At 44.6% G+C, this 17203-nt stretch overlaps 1 protein-coding gene across 11 annotated transcripts in view; it reads right to left on the reverse strand.

Annotated features, from left to right (window-relative positions):
* Window positions 1–17203, reverse strand: part of KCNIP1 (potassium voltage-gated channel interacting protein 1) — a 296724-nt gene that overhangs the window by 94127 nt on the left and 185394 nt on the right. The window contains exon 3 of one of the 11 annotated variants that reach the window (XM_040647087.2): window positions 7443–7534. The exons of the other annotated variants lie outside the window; for them this stretch is intronic. The gene's annotated coding sequence lies outside the window, so the exon portion shown is untranslated. The remainder of the gene's footprint in view (window positions 1–7442; window positions 7535–17203) is intronic. 11 annotated transcript variants of the gene reach the window in all.

The raw sequence follows: 17203 nt of genomic DNA on the forward strand, positions 1-17203 counted from the left end.
CCCGGCTACTTCCCACATTCTCCTCCATTCCCAGAGGGGATGTCTACACTGGGTGAGGTACGCTTGAATACAGGCCTGTACCTCAAGTGACAATGAGAGAAAGCCATGCCTATGATTTCACCATGGCCAGTGGTAGAACAAAGACTGAGGTTCTGACTTGGGATAAAACTGAAGTAAATGCAATACATGGCACTGGTACGAGCATTCCTAAGGACATGGATATCCAGATGCATTCATGAGGTCTTGCATGGAAGTCTCTGGTTCCCTCAAGTTCATACTTAACTCTTTGTGTTGAGGGACATGGTTTAGGGAGAACCACTGGATATGGGTGAATGGTTGGACTGGGTGATCCTGTGTGTCTTTGCCAACCTTTGTGATTCTATGATTCTTTACATCATTTAGAAAACTCCACAACTTAAGAAACCCACTGAAAAGCCTCTTCTGCAGCGTGCTTTGTACACTGACTCATTTAGTAACTCAGTTTTGCTGTCAGAAAATGGAATCAAGTTACCCACCACCATCACCAAAGAGCTGATGAAATCACTCTGCCACCACTCAGTCCACTATTTAATACTTTACCTACATATTCAAAATACATACTCAACTCTAAGAGCCAATCAATAGCTTGAAGACAGATGTAACTTCAGCTTTGTGATTAGAGAAAACACTGCAAGAAATAAAGCACTGCACAGCTTTGGAAGTACAAACACTCTTTTTCTAGCCTATAAAAGTGGACATGGGTAAGGATGGAAGTCATTCTTTCTTTACACATGACTGGCAGACATTGTTGTTTAAATCATGTGAGTTCACATTTCCAACAGCTGGAGTGAATCTTAATGCAAAAAAGAAACCCACAACAGAAACCATTCAGAATTGTCTGCAAGCAGATCAGCTTCCACACAGCTCACAATTAGTTGTTCAGAGCTCTGTGCATGGGATTAGAGTTTGTCCGGTTTGTGGCAGCAGTCCAAGGTCTGCCGGGAGCTCTGGGGCTGCTGTCACATACTGCTCCTTTTGAAGGAACCAAAGCTTGCACTCAATCACTGCTTACTTAAATAGTGAGTTTAGCTGACATCAGGTCACATAACACGCATTAAGACCTTAAGAAAGGCTATCCGTTCATGGAGGGAAAACACATTTGTATGGAACCCGTGGTCTGAAGGACATACCTCACACTTGAAGGCAGCTCATATATTTGCAGGTATTTTCCCTTCATCACAGCCCTAAACAGAGCCTTGAAGAACTGCAGATGCAAGCTGCTGCTTGACAAGCAGACTGTGCAAAGCTCCCTAGCTTGTCACATCAGCTGAAGCACTCATTTCTCCGTAGCATTCTCTATTAGAGGCTTGCTTCGTGAGAAAACCTTTTCCAAGTTACTCAGGGCCACATTTCAGCTTTCTCCCTTTCTCTTTTCAGAAATTAGAGCTGTAAGCAGCTATGCAAAAGACAGTAAGTATGCCCTCTGCAGCTGTGCAGGTCACAGGAACACGCAGCCCAGGCTCCCACACCATGTGGCCATCACAGTACAGTCAGTGGCCATGGGCAATTTCCATCTGCTCAGAGCAGGGCTCCAGCAGCAATGACAAAGTTGCATCCGTGGGCTGCTAGGGATGAATAATGGAGAGGGATTAAGAAAATAAATATTTACAACAGGATTCAGGAAAAGGTGTTAACTGGGCATTTCTATTTAAAGGACATAAATCTCAAGGAGGCCGAGGAGTTTTTGCAGAGGTTCACAGGGCATAGCTAGAAATGCTACGTGGCAGTGCCAAAGGAAAGCTCCAATCTGATCTTGCATCTCATGCCCAGGCCAGGCTCCCCCTGAGACCCACAGAACTCTGTTAGTGATTTTTTCCTGAGATAAGTGTGGGGAAATCCAGATGCATTATTTAATCCTTCTCAATGCTGATCAGTGAGTGACACAGGGACTGTCCAACAGCAATGCCTGCTCTCCACAGATAACGCATAAGAAGTGTGCAAACACTGCCAGCCACCATATTTCACACCTGACATACAGAGGAACTCGGTTGTAGTTGGTGCCAACCACCCATATGGGGCTGCTGAGAAAAAGAGACCATCAGTTTCCCAGAAGGCAGGCAGTAACTAGGCTAGATTATTTTTAGGACCTAAAAGACTGCAAATAACTACAATTTTCCCCACCAAATAACAACTTCCTATGATAAGTGTTCCCTTTTTTTTTTCCTAATAATTGCTGTCCAATTCCTTAACGTGTGAAAGGCAAATTATGTCTTAATAGTTTAGCAGTTAACAAGAAAACAGCTGTTAAGTTAAAAGCAAATCATTCAGGGTTCCCTCACTCTCACACTCTCCCCAGGGGTTGTTCCAACAGTGAAATGTGCTGCTTAGCATCAGCTTTCAGGAATGAGCATGGAGAAACAAGCAAGCATTGAAACCCTCATTACTGTCACAAGCTCCTGTCACATACAGCTGGTGGCTTTACCTTCAAACTCCCCTGCTTGATCATGCACTGGTTAACGCTTAACTAATTCAGAAGTAAATCCCACTTCCTCCTCCCAAAGCATGAGTTGACCCCAAGTCTTTAGTGCTGCCAATACCCCTCCGATAGGCCAAGTGCCATCTCCTGGTCTTGGCTAAATTACTGACAAGCTGTTAGCTCAGAGGGGAGATTGTTTAAATTCAATGAGGCAAAATATAGCACTTCTGTATACTGCGCTTACATTTCTGACACATCAACAAATGAGCTCTTGATGCATGTAAATAGAGAAATGCATGGAGCTCATGGACATTTCCCACCTCAGACCAAATACCAGAACAAAAAACCCCTCCAGGACTATGATCTCTAAGGGACATAGCCAGGATCTAATAAACCTGTAAAGAATGAGGGGATCACATTCAGTCACAATGATTGCACCATAGAGGCAATTCATTCACCTCCTCAAATGCAAATGGTTCTTGCCAACAAGGGGAGATGAAGGACCACAGACCTATATACAGAAAAATCACAGAGCTGCACACCGCAGTAACAGGGAGATGCTTACAGAAGAAACAAGTTACTGGTGAGATACTTGAACTCAGAGAAGACACTGAAGCCATGGAACAGATGCATCCTCTTTTAAGGCTGTCCTGCAGAAGAAGAGATAACTTAAGCAGACGGGCTTACAGCCATGCTTCCCACCACAAGGCACAACGCTTTCCTTGGTGTAGAGCATTTGTCTTCTCAATCTTTAATGTTTACCCGATGGCAAAACATTGCCTTTGTTGGGAGCAACACATTGGTGATCCAGACACAAGAACAGGCCAAGAGCAAGTGGTCAACTACACCTCGGTATTGTCCATCTTTACAAGACATAACATTGTGACTGAACTACCATATAGATGGGCAGCACTATGATGGAGTTCCAGCATCAAAGGCCGATGGTTGTAAAGATGTTGCCATACGGGACACAGTGGCACAGAAACCTTTGGTCCTACATACAGGATTTTCAACCTTTTTTCAATAGTGATAGCAACAAAGGTGAAAAGAGATGCTGAAGGAGATCCGAAATACAGGAAACCACCTGAAGACAAACCTGCGCTAGCAGATTCATGAGCCTAACAAAAATCAGAGATCACAGGCTCTGTATTACTGGAGGGAATATACATTCCCTATCAGGATGGAAAGCACGGCCACAAATGGGTGGTGTATGGGGCAGCCTCATCCTCCTGAGGAGACTGGAAATGGTGCTGTGAACTGAATAACTTCTCTCACTATAGGAAGACTTTCTTCCCACAGGAGGTTTGATTTAATGCCAGTCCCCTTGTGAATGGGACTGAAGTTCTGCAAAAGCTGAACAGCATTTGAGAAGGACAAATGTTTACAATTTGCCATCACAACAAATATCAGAATGAGTGCCTCAGAGCAAACCAAGCTTGTTTCTGGCTTTGGCAAGAACCGAGCTCGATCTCCATGACATGGCACTCAATGTGCACCTGTGAACTGGGAAGAAATCATTTGAAAAGCCTGTGAATTCCTCATTATATAAATCACTACCAAGCATCCGACTTCCACCTCAGGGAAAAAAATGCTCAGAGAGCAGATGATAAAATGAGGTTGCAACACAAATCTTTAATTTTACATAAATTACTTAACAAATTATGAATAACATGCTTTGTCTCGCAGACATTTCTTATTGCCAGGACTATGTTGTGGGCTTCACAAATCACAGGCTGCCCAGGCACCTTGATGTAGGTACTGCTTTCCATCATTGGAGCAAACAGGGCTGCAGGCAGCAGGCTGACATCTCAAGGACCACAATGGCTGAGCCTGCTCTGAGCTTTCAAGTGTGCTGCTCCTCAGCACCCATCACATCGATGCTCTCGAGACCATGCCTGACAGATAAACAAATCTGCAGCAGGAAAAGCCTGAAATTCTGACCCCGTGGCTAAAGCTGAAAAACAATTCTGCCTCATATTTCATTTCATTCAAAAATCAAAGACCTCTATGTACGTGAACCCAGCACAATCAGCCCCTAGCCCACGGGTACTCAGAGAACTATGGTTAAAAACAAGTGCTCAACACTTGCAGTAAACAGGACTATGGTTAACCCACCACTGCCCCCCTACCTTAGGACTAAGGAATACATTTGGGTTCCAGAACTGCAAGGTTCAAAGTAGACTAAGTATGCTTTTAATCTTACCACCTTTGTTTTCTTACCTCCCCAACCACGTTAACAACTCAGTTTAGAAAAAAAGCTCAAGTAGTATTACAAATGCCATTTAGGTCACATCACACTCATGGAAACGTCTCATAAAACCTAGCCATATTTGCGTTTTGCTGCACCTAATCGAGTAGAAAGGCTTGAAATGAAGGTGTGCCTTGCACCCTGCAAGGCTCCTCTGCAAATCCCAGTCCTCCAGACAAACACAGCTAGGAAAGTGTTTAAAAACATGTGTCACAGATCCACACTCCATTGCCCTAACAGCACACAGACACTGAATAAACACAGCCTTTACAAATGCTGATTCAATATTAAACAGAAGTAAACTGACTCATTTCTCTGCAAAAGTTACAGATAGCTCAGAAGTAGGAATTCACTCAGCCTCTTCTCTCTGCTTTTCCCTACTGCTATCCCAATACCCTCCTGACCAGAAGCCTCCTCCACGAGCCTCCCTGCCTGCTTTTATCCAAGAGCAATAGGTTTGGGCTGCTTCCCCTTCTTACAAAGACAAGGAGGATTCTGCCAGCATTGTAGAGGTATAAAGCACAACCTACAGGCTGCCACAGTACATTCAGGGTGCAACACCACAGCCGATCCTCAGAGCACATCCCATCAGGTGAAGTGGATAAGATGCTTTCTGCAGCTATTTTCTTTCACAGGAAGGAATCCCACATACACATACTTCTCAGTGCTCCTTGCTTCACAGCCAATCAAGCTCTAAACCCGCACTGCAGCTCTCCACAGACACCACGTAAGAGGGTAACTGCTTCAGATGACTGCCAATCCTACTCCTCTGCCTTTCAGAGCTCAGTTTGTTTAAGGCAGAGCACTTTTGTGTGCCATAGTTCTCCTGAGGACAACAAAGGAAGACTGCTCTGCATGAGAGGCATACAGAAGTGTATTTTTAACAGTGAAATCCTAAACCCCAATAAAATCAACCACAATGCTGATTTCTGACACATATGGGGGTAAACAATCACGACACAGACATTTTCCAAAGTGGCCATTTCTGACTCAACTCCTCAACCCTTCAGCATCATTCCAGCAGCCAAAGCAATGGCCATTCCACATGCTGTGACCTGCATCTTCATTTTGCATTCAGTGCCTCTGCAGAAGGTTATTTTCTGTACATTTCTTTAACTCTGAGCTTCGGCTGATGTTTGTTTTTAAGGCATTATTTCTGATTGATCAGTATTCATACTCACATCCATTAACATCCGATCTGTTTACATCTAAAAAGCCCCCAAAGAGGCATTTCAGTGTGTCAAACAGAGATGTTGAAATACAAGTCTGCCTTTTATTGCAATGAGACGTGACGGATGGCACTTTCACATCTAAGCCCTCTTCCACGAATAGATCCAGTGTGCCTTAAAATAAAAGGAAACACCACACAGCCTCGTTGCATAGCAGCATGCTTTTTCCATTGATAACATGCAATCTGCTGATTTGCTGTGATAATTACTGCTCCCTGGGGCAAGGAATAGATTGTTTCAAGTACGTGGAAACTGCTCCTTGGTGCAGAGCTCCCCAGGCAGAGAGTGGTAAGGATATTTGAGAGCATGTTGGGCCCAAAAAGGCACCGAAAGTGTTCACATGTAATGACAGAATCAATGGTACACACCTGTGTTAGGGGAGGGGAAGGGAAGGAGCCAAGCATAAGAAGTTGTTTAGCATTTATATAACATCTTGCTGGTTGATCTTAGCAGTAGTTGAGATGGGATAATGAAACGCATATAAGACAGAGCAGCTGCAAAACTAATCAATGAATATGAGGACAGTGAGAAGGTTACATGAGTGTCCAGATGAAACATCGAAAAACCTGTATTTACAGAGTTAACAACTTAAAGCTTCTGAAATGACTGAAGAAGGTGCATTGTGTGCCATTTTCTGCATCTTGAGCACTCAGTATCTGTCCTGTTACATAGCATTGCAGTGACACAGCTGCAAACAGGTATCACAGCAAGTGTGTAAGAAACACTGCAAAAAGGTTCTTGTTACTGGCACTGGAACACAAAGAGGAATCAGGAGGACAGTACAAGCATCTAAAGAAGCCATCATTTGATTTATCCAAACAACACTTCAAAAGAAAGCCAACACCTGAATTCAATGAGATGAATTTAACTATTCCTGGAGGTAATGGGAGAAGAGAGGATGAAAAAAAATGAAAGACCATCATACAATAAACAAAACACCATCTCAAAGTCCGCTCATTCCAATGCAAGGCAGCTTGCAAGGTCAGGATGTTGTGTTCTGCTAGCAGGAGTTGTCACAGTGCAAGGTTCAGGTGGGAAGCAAAGCATGCCAGTTCAACAGCTGCATCTTAGTGACTGAAAGCGAGATCCTACCGCCAGTTGGTTAATGAGAGAATCAGTTCTGGATGATCTACAAAGTAAGCTTTTCAGTGTGAGACCTGTTAACAAGGCTCTGTTCAAAAGCAGACATTTTTACATCTGCAAAACTGTTGTAGTTGGAGAACCCATTTCAGTGTTCACAGAGAAGGCTTTATAGGAAGTTGTTTTGCCCTATATGGTATCAGTAGTGAATTTTGTATTATCTCCACTCTTGGAGTAAGAATGAACTGTAGAAACAGCATGCAAAATAATTCTCAAGAACACATATTTGTAATGTGATGTCCACATCTGACACAACAGGGAGATCCCATTGAGTCCGCATACCTGTATCGATCTGCAGTTACATCATCCAGCCCAGCTTCGTTTTAATTCACAGTATTTAGAGCTCAGAAATACAAGACAGCACTCTGACCTTGTTAACAGGCCGGAACAGCTTGGAGAAGGCTTACTTCGTTCACTCCCATTCCCAAAGGGCACAGTTCAAACACACCAAGCCAGACTTACCTGCAAGAAAACAGAACACAAGTTTGGGGTTACAGTTTGAAGCTTCACAAAGGTCTGTCACTGACAAGTGAAAAGGAATAACGTATCCTTGAAATATCCCACCACACTTAGTGCTAAAATGACTTCTTGCAGTATGAAAAATTATTTAACTACACTTTTTTTCCTAGCCTTTAAATAATTAAGGTAGCCATTTACATTCAGATAATTTAATTATCGAAGGTTGCGTTGCCAAAGGGCAAAACACAGCACCTACTGGTTTTATTACCAAGTACTGTGTTGTCTGTTAATTTAGCCTTGCCCAACTCTTCAGCTCTCCCCTCCCAAGACTGCTTTGCAATAGGACAGAGCATGGCTTAATGTGTGACTGGGTGCAAGGACGAGCAGATTAGGAAAGATGCTTTAGAAGCCATTTTAATCAAGCTTTTAAGTAGGAGAAAGGTAACGAGCCACCAGCCTCATGGCAAACCTCTGTCCCTGCAATGGAAGCTCACGTTGGGACCTCCAGCTATCTAAAGAAGCCAGCTGAGCCCCTACAGAAATGCCCTTCAATCAGTCTCCTAGCAGTCTTCTTTACAGGAAATTTGTTTGGAAAATGATGGATAGAAACACTTTATCCTTTTACACAGTGTTACAGTCAGAAAGGTCAATGCAAAGGAAGAGCAATACAGGAGTGCAGCAGCAAAGGGACAAGTGAGAACAGAATGGTGTTACCAAGGAAAGGTGCTCACCCACCTCAGAAGATGTAGGCTCACAGGGGAAACTCCACCAGGGAGGGATCTCCAACCAGAGATCCTTCCCCATGGCAGTCAGCCCTTAAATGAGATCTAAGAGGTGCAGCCAGGCTCCACCCCTCCTGGTCACACAGCTGAATTGCCTTCACCTGTGCTCCCAGGGCTGAGCGGATCCTTTCCCCAGCTGCTCAATCAGTGGTTCAGGCCGGGACTCAGCAGTTCCCATACACACAGTGAATTCATTAACAGTGATTTAATAACCTCGGTAGCAGGGACTCTCCCAGGAGAGATGACAGGCTGCTGTTTCCAGCTAAGTGCTCCCTGTGGTACATCCCACCCGAGCTCTCACACGTTTCTAACATAAGTGTATGAATACGACCCATGGACACACAGCACAGTATGCTCTTTGGAAACCCTTGGAGAAGGGGCACAGTGAGCCTCAGGGACACGGAGAAGCACACCGTCCACTGCACAGTGGTGTGTCGTGCTCCATCACACAACTACTGCAAATAGCAAACTTCCACTGAGCTGTGACAAGAGGAGCTGTGCTATTGCCATTAACACATTCCACAAGAGTCAGTCTAAACATAAGACAAAACATGAACAGTTTATATTTAAGCATCTCAGCTGCTGTCTTCTGATGCCAGAATCACAGCCCACGCATGGGGACTCCTTGCTCTGCGTATACCCAGACTGCTGGACTAATGGGGCTAGAAAGCTCACTTTCGATGTTTACCTTAAAAGCCCTGCACTGAGAGCCTGCTAAAACCCCACCCAGTGAAATAATTTCTTATAGAAGATTTTAGGGTGAAGAATACCCACTGTGGTCTGAATGTATGAACAGCAGAGCCACTCAGACCAGTGCTGATATTCAGCTATGTGCTGTTCTCCTACTAAGACGGCACCTTGATGCCACAAAAGCCCATGATATCTGGCCTTACTTTGTCCATCCTTCTTGAGGAGTGGGGCAAAACTATAACTGTATGCAAATCATTCCAGCAAAAGAAGCAGAAGGAGGATGTTGTGGTTTGAGAAACAGGGAGAAATAAATAGGAAATGATGGTTTGATGCCTCTGAGATAGAGACTCGAGAAATAAAGTAGTTAAAAAACAAGATGAAATAATATCAGGCTTAGCCTTCAACCTCCATCTGATGATAACTTATTGCTTCTCCCATTGTAAGGGTTGAAATTTCCATCTAAAGACTGTTTATATATATAGTGCTTGTATTGCACTGTATCTATGTATTCACCTATAATATATATAACTAAAATGGATTGCAAAAGCTCCAACTTCTTTCACTGCTACACAGTGGCTGGTGCAAGGAGGCTCTGCCAAGGCTGTCTGTACAAATACTAACAGCAGCAGGTGATGCTTACCAAGGCAGGGTCCTCTTCTGAGCAGATGGACATTCAGTTATAACAGTTTTGGGAGAGGATATCTGCATCTGCTAGTTTTATAAGTGAATTATATGTAGGGATGATTCAAAAAAGCACTGGAGATGCTTCCCTGGGATGATCCAAAACTCTCTTGCCACTTAGGACTTCTGGCTTTGGTTAAAGGGCTGCAGAAGGACTTCAGGCTGAAACACAGATTACTGACAGACTAACTGTAAGTAAGATGCAATGTTGACAACAGAGACTTTAGAAAATTAAAACCATTAATTTCCAGATCATCAGCCAATAAAAGCGTACTTGTATGCTATCAGAAGTATCTGAAATAATTACTTGGTTAGAAGCTACCCAATCCGTGTTGCTAAGAAGCAAACACTGCACCATACAGATGTGCTTGAGGTCTCAGCATCTGTGATACGACAGCAGAAGGGAAATCAATAACCACCGCTGCCCACCAACCAGCAGCACTGCTGGTGCTGTGTGATATGGTGCTGTTGTATTCTGCTCCGTGATGAGTGGAAGGTAAAGGCAAAGAAACTGATCTTAGCCTTTTGGCTTCCACAGCCATCAGAGAACCACAGAATGCTCTGGGTTGGAAGGGACCTTAGAGATCATCTGTTTCCACCCGCTGCCATAGGCAAGGACACCTCCCACTACACCAGGTTGCTCATCCACCCTGGCCTGGGGAGGGGAGGGGAGCTGAGTTTAGCTGACTTGCTTTGTAGTTTTACTGCTACTCCACTGCTGAAAGACCCAAACCACATATGTAACTGGGACGGAAGCTCCAATATGAGACTGCAAGGGATCTTATCCCCACCTGGTGGCTTTGGCATAGCTGTCAAGAAACAAAAGCGAAGGAGCCAGGAGGCAGCCTTAGCTCCAAGCGCTGTCTTCTCCAAATTGCATTTCAATCTTGCTAGAATGGAAAACCACAGTTCAGTGCTTATCAGATGCTGACAATTAATGGTCGACACGGTTTACACCTCATCAGATTCGCGGGGTTCAAACTAAACGAAGGACTTGAGCAATCGTTTAAGGAAGAAAGCACCGCTTCTCGCTTCAGCGTGCGCCTCTCCGGGGCTGCTCTCCCGCTGCAGTGCAGGCAGACAGCAGGCAGGCAGCAGGCAGACAGCAGGCAGGCAGCAGGCAGGCAGCAGGCAGACAGCAGGCAGACAGCAGGCTCCTGCTGCCCTCTGCTGTCCCTGAGCTGCACAAACAGGCGCCCTGCATCCACGTCCTGCCACCCAGAAAGAAAAGCAATGGATGTTACGCAGGGAAGCAGAAATGCTGCGCTAGTCAGACCGGTTCAGGTTTATCCCTACAAGGAATTATCCCCTTTTTCTGGTGAAAGAATGACTTCAATTTGCTCTTAACTGACTCTGCGCTTTAACACCCCAAATGTCAAATTTCAGGCATCCTTACAGCAATCACATCTTGCTGCACTACCAGAGTTTCATGCTTCTGTGTGCAATCCTTGAAACATCTTTCCTCTTTTGCAGAGATTTGCATTTGTGGCCCAATCCTGCAAAGCCCCTCTGGGAGGCTCCTCTGCCCCCTGCACAGCCAGCAAGAGAGAACATGCAGAAGGAACAGCCAAGGAAGCAGCAGGTATGAGCAACCAGGACCTTTTAGTTCCCGTTATTGATTCCCTCAACTCCCAGCCAAAGCATCCCCAGATACTGGCAGGGAACAGCTAAAAGGAAGAGCTCTGCCCAGGAGGAGCTGTGGGTACTGCAGGATGGAGCAGCAGCCCAGGGAGATGCTAGCTCCAGCCATGAGTATCCTCTATGGCTTATTTAATGCCACCACCTTGCCAGGCTCACTGTCAAAGCACTTACAACTTCGACTTAAATTAATTCAGTGTCAGTTAAAGGATGCAAATATAGTCATAAACGTTCCATCTAGTTTGCAACGGGGTGTCTGGCTGTCCCTGAAAGAGTCACAGAAACAAGACAAATCACAGCAAGTGTTACAACCACACTGCTAACTACTGCTACTTGCAGGCACCTGGAAGAGCACACAGCTCCAGCTCCACCCCAACAATCCCATTTTCCACTATTTTCCACCCATGTTCCCATACTGCTGTCCTTGTCTGCTTTCAGGGCAATTTCTTCTGTTAATAACTTATCAGGTTAGCATGAAAGAGCACTTTCTGCATGGAAACTGCAAGGACATGCTCATCCAGGCGACCTTCCTGGTTTGGAGGTTCAGAGTGGACCCCCATGCTGCAGGGGAGATCCTGTCACCCAGGCCAGCTGCCATGCAGGATTGCTCAAGGGGCTCTTGGGCCACTCAGTATTTACGGGATAAGATGACTGACTCATAGTCATATGATTTAGTGCATGCTCATTTCGTTTTCAGTTGTTGAACCAAGTGTCTGCCATTAGTTCTTTCAGCCCCGTGGTACAAGACAGATTTGTGCCCCTTTGCTCTCTTAGCAAGACTGTATTAGCAGTCTTGAGCAAGGGCTTGGGCATAAGAGCCAGGCTGAAAGAGGAAATTAGTTGGGGAGGCACAAAGCCTCAAGAGTGAGTCTAACCAGGCAGTGGTTGAGCAAAAAGCTATGCAATACGAATGCTCCTCAATCCTTTTGCTATATTCCATGATGAAGCAGTGCAGCTGATAAAGCATCCATACACAGAGAAAGGGTATACTTCCTAGGCATGCCAGTTTTATTAGATGCCTTGTTTTTCAGCCAAGAGTTTTAAAATGACCACAACTAAGGCTTAATTCCATGACTATGGATAGAGTCACATCCACGCAGTATCAAACACATTGAGAGCACTCAGACTTTCTAATACTGGCAGCTGGGATGGCAGAACCACTGCATATGGGGAAGGCTGTTCAGTTTCCACCGCAGCTGACTCAGGTAGATGGCCATCTGAAGGCACTGCTGCAGTGAACTATCAGTAATTTTGACACAGGAAGAGAAAAGATACAGGCATAAATGAAATGAAATGAAATGAAATGAAATGAAGATAAAGTTATTTTGTGATACTGAACTTAAACATTCAGCTTGATGTGATCACTGGGTGGTATCGGCAGGCATCCATACGAAGGGGTGATGGCTGGTGATATACAACAGCATCAGCCCTCAGGTGCATGGGCACCAGCTCTATAGGCTAGTGCCAGGCTGGTACAGACCCACAGAGGCAGCCAGCTAACTAAATTAGTAAAACAGCTGGTCCCAAGCACTTTCATTTAACTTGTATGCAGTAACTAGAAGCCAAAGATTCTCTTCGTCTCTGCTGTATCCAGAATTACAGCTCACAACGAGAATAAAACATGTTTTCCCAAGTGATGAAGCACACGATAAAAGGGGAGTCGTTTGGATATCCTGTCAGCATATTACAGCAGTCAACCCACAAAGCTGACTCCGGAGTGAAAGGAATTGCTACTCCCATTGGCATGAAAATGTGAAACTCACGCTCTTCTCTGCCCCATAGGGATGGAGATCAGCATTCTTTTATGTTTCCAAAATCCGCTCAAAATTAACAACATTCCAAAAGGTACAGGAAAGACAAAATGGAAATATACAGATGTTTAATAACCTGGGGGCAATCTCACCTGTTTCTGACTGGTACCATATTCAGTAACTAATTCCAGCTTAAACATATATATAAAATATAGCGATGGCTTCAATTTTGAAATGATCTTGTAGGACAAAGTAACCTACATTTAATTTTTATTTAATTTTCATTTTTAAATCTCTGCCCTAAAGGCAGAGACTCTGCTACCTTAACCCTTTAGTGAAGTTTCCTTCTCCTATTTCCTTCTCCAAACTCCTATTTAGTGATGGTTTGCTTTGGCTGGTAGAATTTGAGTCTGTGGTTAGGTGGTCAGGTATCTCCTAACTTAATATCAGCTCCACAAAACCAGTATTTTAACTGCCACCTGCCTCTCTGTATTTTTACAAAAATCAGTCTATGCAAGCTCATCATCCATTAACACCATCACACAGAATTACAGACCAGTTAAGGTGACAAGGGATCTCTGGAGATCATCTGGTCAAACCCCTCTGCTGAAGTTGCACAGGACCTTGTTCAGACAGCTTTTCAAGTCTTGCTCTGCTTTAAGGAACAGGCTGCCCAGAGAGGCTGTGGTGCTCCAACCCTGGAGGTGTTCAAGGCCAGGTTGGATGGGGCTCTGGGCAGCCTGGTCTGGTATTAAATGTGGAGGTTGGTGGCCCTGCATGCGGCAGGGGGGTTGGAACTTAAAGATCCTTGGGGTCCCTTCCAGCCCAAGCCATTCTGTGATTCTAAGGAAGAATCTTAGCTGTGCTTCACCTACCAGAGTGCCTTCATGGTGTGAAACTGGTAACATATGAAATGCTTGATGTCTGCAGAGCTGCCAGATGTATCCAGATACCACTAAGGAGCAGAGAGGATTTGCCCCCAACCTCTACACAGGTTACTTTAGAATTGCAAATTTAGTATTAATAATAATAATGATCCTACACATACATCAAGGACTGGCTATGTATACAGACACTGGCATTTTCATCTCTGCAGAGCCGTTGCCTTTGGAGAAGAGCAGCATTCTGCTCAGATTATTTCTTTCTTTTAGAGAATAAGGCCGCTACTATCCTAAAAGAATATTTTTCTTTATGTATGGAACGCATTATCATTGTCTGCAGAACTGAATCACAGGCTGCTAAGTGCTTTTGGCATCCACACCTGTGGGTATAGTAGGATGTGTTAATGACCGTGGTTTGCACCAGCAAAGAGGAGGGAGCTGAAATGGCGGCGTTACTCAGAGTGGAAAAGCAAGCACTATCAGATGTGATCAACTGCCCAATGGGAAGAACATGCACCAAACTACGGGTCACTGCTTCTCAGTGGGAGGTACTGCTGCTTTTCCGCTTCCAAAGCAAGCTGTCTTTACCTATGCAGAGCTTTGCATGCAAGTCCAACCAAGTTTTAAATTCAAATATCTGAATTGGGATTTATATAAAATAGAAGCCTGGGGATTTGCAAGTTGGATACCTCCGAAACAAGAAGAGCTAAACATAGGGATCTGGATACAGCACTGAAACTTAAAATCCTATTTCAGGTGCTGAAGCACAGAATGATAAACCTCCATAGGGGTAAATCAGTCTAAGCAACGCTTCATCTGATACCATGCATTAAGAAGTACTGTAACTTCGTATTAAGGATGAGATTGTCAAAACTACTCAATTATTTTAACCGCTGTCCCTCTGTGTGATATAAGGAAAGAAAAACAACACTTCAGCTACTTCACACACAGTCACACTGAGAAACCTGCTTTCCTTTCTCAGCCATTGGCTCCAGAACTCTGTAGGCACTTACCTCACCCCTGTGATTTGGGGCTGTCCTTGCAAGCACCCTGCAGTCCTTCCCCAGAAGGCTCGTTTCCATGCTCAGTCCCTTTTTCAGGGTTTGCCTGAGTTGCCATTCAAATGTTCCAATAGCTCCTGAGCCTTCCCTACATCAGAACGATGTTTTAACACGAATACTAAGAACTAAGAATATTCCTTTGACAGAGTCATCAAGTACAAGAGTAACCACCTATAATTATGCATCCCTACTTTGACACAATTTTTCTCATTACATGAGGCATATCATCACAGAATTATGGTTAGAAAAGACCTTTAAGATCTTCATGTCCAACCACCCATCTAACACAAGTCTACCGCCAAACCACACCCCTAAGCACCTCTTCAATACCTACAGGGATGGGGACCCTACCACCTCCTTGGGCAGCCTGTTCCAATGTATCACCACCCTCTCCTTGAAGAAATTATTCTTGATATCCACGTCAAACCTCTCCTGGCACAACTTGCCTCATGTCCTATCACTTTCAATCTCACCACTGCTGGGTACAGTGGGACTATCACTTTTCCAGTCCCACTGGCCACATTATTTCTGGTACAGACCAGGATGCCATTGGCTTTCTTGGCCACCTGGGCACATTGCTGGCTCTTGATAAGCACCCCGAGGTCCTTTTCTGCCCACCAACTTTCTGGCCACTTCTCCCCAAGCCTATACCACCACAGGGAGTTGATGTGACTGAAGTGCAGCGTCTGGCAAGTTGAATGTCATGTGATTGGGCAGATCCCTTTGATCTAGTCTGCCCAGATCCCTCTGCAAAGCCTTCCTACGCTCAAGCAGATGAACCGTCCCTTTGTCATCTGCAAACTTACTGAGCACGCACTCAATCCCCTCATCAATATAGTTGGTAAACACATTCAACAGCTGCCAACCAGATTTAACTCAATTCACAACAACCACTTGGGCCTGGCCACCCAACCAGTATTCTATGCAGCAGACTGTACGTACATCCAAGCTATGAGCAGTCAGCAGTTTCTCCACCAGAAGACTGTGGGAAACAGTATCAAATGCTGCGCTGAAGCCCAAGCAAACAACATTCACAGCCTTTCCTTTGTCCACTAAGTGGGTCATCTTGTTCATAAGATCAGGTTAGACAGGCAGGACCTGCCTTTCATGAATAACAGAACCACAGAACCACAGGGATTGGAAGGGACCTCAAGAGATCATCAAATCCAATCCCTGCTAACCAGGTCAGATCACCTGGGTATATCCTGTCCATGCCATATGACAGCACTCAGGATGATCTATCCCATAACATTCCTTGGCACCTAAATCAGATTGACAAGCCTGTAGTTTCCTGAGTCCTCCTCCTTGCACTTCTGTGTAGAGTGATTTCCTGCACTTCTTGCAGACACTGAGTGGATCCCATCCAACTACATACATTTGTGAGTATCTAAGTGGTGTATCAGGTCACTAATCATTTTGCCTTGGGGTTTTCCCTTGGATTATAAGAGCTTCATTGTGCTCCCTGCCTCTGCCTTCCAGCTCAGTGGGCTGAATACCCTGAGAAGAATCAGTCTTACTAATGAAGATGGAGGCAAAGAAGGCACTGAGTACCTCAGTCTTTTCCTCATCACTTGTCACTCCCCTTCACCCAATAAAGATGGAGATTCTCCTAAGTTCTCCTTTTCTTGTTCATGTAATTAAAAAATCATTTCTTACCATCTTTTACTTTAGTAAAAGTTCCGGACAGACTGGTCTTCTTCCCTGCTGGCTCATTTTTTAGCCTGGTGCTGTGCCTTCAAGATTTCATTCTTGAAGAATGTTGTCTTCCTAGACACCCTCTAGAACTGCCTCCCCAAGGATCTTGCCAACCAGGTCCCTAAATAGGTCCAAAGCAGCCCTACAAAAGTCCTAAGTAGCAGTTTTGCTGACTGTCCTCCTTGCTTCCCCAAGGATTGAGAACACCATTACCTTGTGATTGCTGTGCTGGAGATGGCCTCCAGCCAACATATCATCCACAAAGTCTTTCCTGTTAACAATTAGCAGTCAAGTGGGTCACCCTGCCTACTTCATTAATGGGTATTTCTCTGTAGAAAACCTCTTCATACACCAAATTTATGCTTTGCATAAACATGTAAATGGAAGCTATAGTTGACATTTAATATATGCAGCTCATCTCTAACTCTTGATTGAGATGAGACAATGGCAATCAAGCACTCCAAGATGGAATCGATTTGAGCTGACCCCCATC

Source organism: Gallus gallus, chromosome 13 (genome assembly GCF_016699485.2).
Source record: "Gallus gallus isolate bGalGal1 chromosome 13, bGalGal1.mat.broiler.GRCg7b, whole genome shotgun sequence".
NCBI classification, from domain to species: Eukaryota; Metazoa; Chordata; class Aves; order Galliformes; family Phasianidae; genus Gallus; species Gallus gallus.